This window comes from Peromyscus leucopus, chromosome 9, assembly GCF_004664715.2.
Source record: "Peromyscus leucopus breed LL Stock chromosome 9, UCI_PerLeu_2.1, whole genome shotgun sequence".
NCBI lineage: Eukaryota > Metazoa > Chordata > Mammalia > Rodentia > Cricetidae > Peromyscus > Peromyscus leucopus.
Genome location: NC_051070.1, coordinates 15351542 through 15353540, shown reverse-complemented (window position 1 = coordinate 15353540; position 1999 = coordinate 15351542). Strand labels below are relative to the sequence as shown.

At 35.0% G+C, this 1999-nt stretch overlaps 1 non-coding gene across 1 annotated transcript; it reads right to left on the bottom strand.

The window, feature by feature from the left end:
* Positions 1-1412: 1412 nt before the first annotated feature.
* LOC114683517 lies at positions 1413-1531 on the bottom strand. Its single transcript, XR_003733167.1, has one exon. It is a non-coding gene; the product is annotated as a 5S ribosomal RNA (ribosomal RNA).
* Between the last annotated feature and the right edge of the window lie 468 nt (positions 1532-1999).

The following is a 1999-nucleotide window of genomic DNA, read 5'->3' as shown; positions in this document are numbered from 1 at the left end:
CTTCAGATATGCCTCTGTCCACAGGAACAGAACCATTCTCTCTCTCTCTCTGCCACACCACACCATACATTTTTTTTCACCATAATAGTGCCTGTCTGTCCATTGATGTAAGGCATCAGGCAGGCCCATGTTTTCTTCTCACAGGCCGGCCCTGGGCCTGTGAGTATGGGTCTCCTTGTCCAGATATCAGTCCATCATGGCCCTGGACAGGACTATGCTTCCTCCTCAGATCCTAGCCTAGTCCATCCCAGGCCTGCCTGTTGGCCTCATTACCCTACTCAGCCCATCATGATCTGCCCTCTTTTTATGTATTTTTCAGATATCTCTTTTTAATTTTTTTCTATTACTGATTATTCAGCTCAAGTCATGTGAACAGATTTTTGTGATATTGTTTACAATTTTCTTCTCTTTGTTTCTACTAAGTGTCTTTTTACATTTTTTTTAAATGACCTTTTCTGTTAAGAGTAGATAACTGGAATATTTGAACCTTAGCACAGGTCATTTTTTTTAATTGGTGTTGTCATAATATCATCACTTTTCTATGTAGAGCTGTGTTTATCAACTTACTCACCTCTATGATGATCCTTCTGGGTTATTCTGTCTCAGTTAGACAGTGGTTTCCACACTCACATCAAGTTTGCATTTTACATTGTGTTATCTTCAGTCAACTGCTCTTTTAAGGTACTGGATCTGTCAGCTACCAAACATTTTCTTTACCTCAAATCTTAAATCCTGTGCATTTCTAGAGCTGTTACCTCTTTGAAGACAACTGTGTCTCCTGTATGTACCTCATTAGGATGTTCTTCATGTTTTTAATTGACTCCCTAATAAAATGTAATCAGTGACACAAACTAGTAATGACATATTACTAAGTAATCAAAAGTGACCTCCTCATTATCTAGGAATATTATCACACTATGTGGCCTGAAAAGTCAAAAATCTACTTTGTATTTATTTATATTTAAAGTTTTAATTATAACTTAAATATTACCAAAATAGTCAAGACAATAATTTTTGCTTCTTTAATCATTTCAATTGATCAAAAAAAATTTTACCTAAAAACCGCTTTTACAGAGTCTAAATTCAAAACGTTCTGACACATTAGTTTCCATATGTATAACATATTTTATTTCTGTATTTTCACAGTTGGAGTACATATTGTCCCTGTTCAAAGGGCTTAGAACTTGACATTTGTGTATTTAAAATAGCTTTATAAGTTTTTCAGATAGAAGCCATTCCTAAGTCATTGTGGACATACATATTCATACAAACATTGAGTGGTACATGTGACACATGATTGCATGTGTTCCAACAATCAGCAGCCTCACTGCTTCAGAAGTAATTATCTTAGAATTTGATGATATTTCTTTTCTTTCTTTCTTTCTTTCTTTTTTTTTTTTTTTAATATTTTAAGCCTACAGCACCCGGTATTCCCAGGCAGTCTCCCATCCAAGTACTAACCAGGCCCGACCCTGCTTAACTTCCAAGATCAGACGAGATCGGGCGCATTCAGGGTGGTATGGCCGTAGACTGATATTTCTTTTTTAACCCTATCACATTTGTAAAATTTTATTTCACAAATAATCACAAGTGAGGGTTCACTTGATTAAATTTTATCCCTTGCAAATTTGTAACTTTATGCAAGTTCCATTCATAAACAGACATAATCTGTAAAATTTCCCAGGAGGAAAATAATTAAATTTTGATGAAGGAAATATTTAAAAGTGAAAAAGAGTGTCTATATGCATTATGGAAATATAGGTACTTCAAAAATTAGCTTCAACCATGCAATCACATTTTGGGGCTACGTGAATACATGGCAAACAAATTAAAGCTTCATATGTACTTGCAAATGTTCAATATTTAACACTTTCTCATTTTGGATATATTTTTCCTTTTATTAACAATACCTTTTTTCCCCCCTCACAAAATATGTCCTGATTACCCTGATTGAGGATTACCCTCCCTTTCCTCCTCCAAGTTTCTCCCAGTTGTCTCC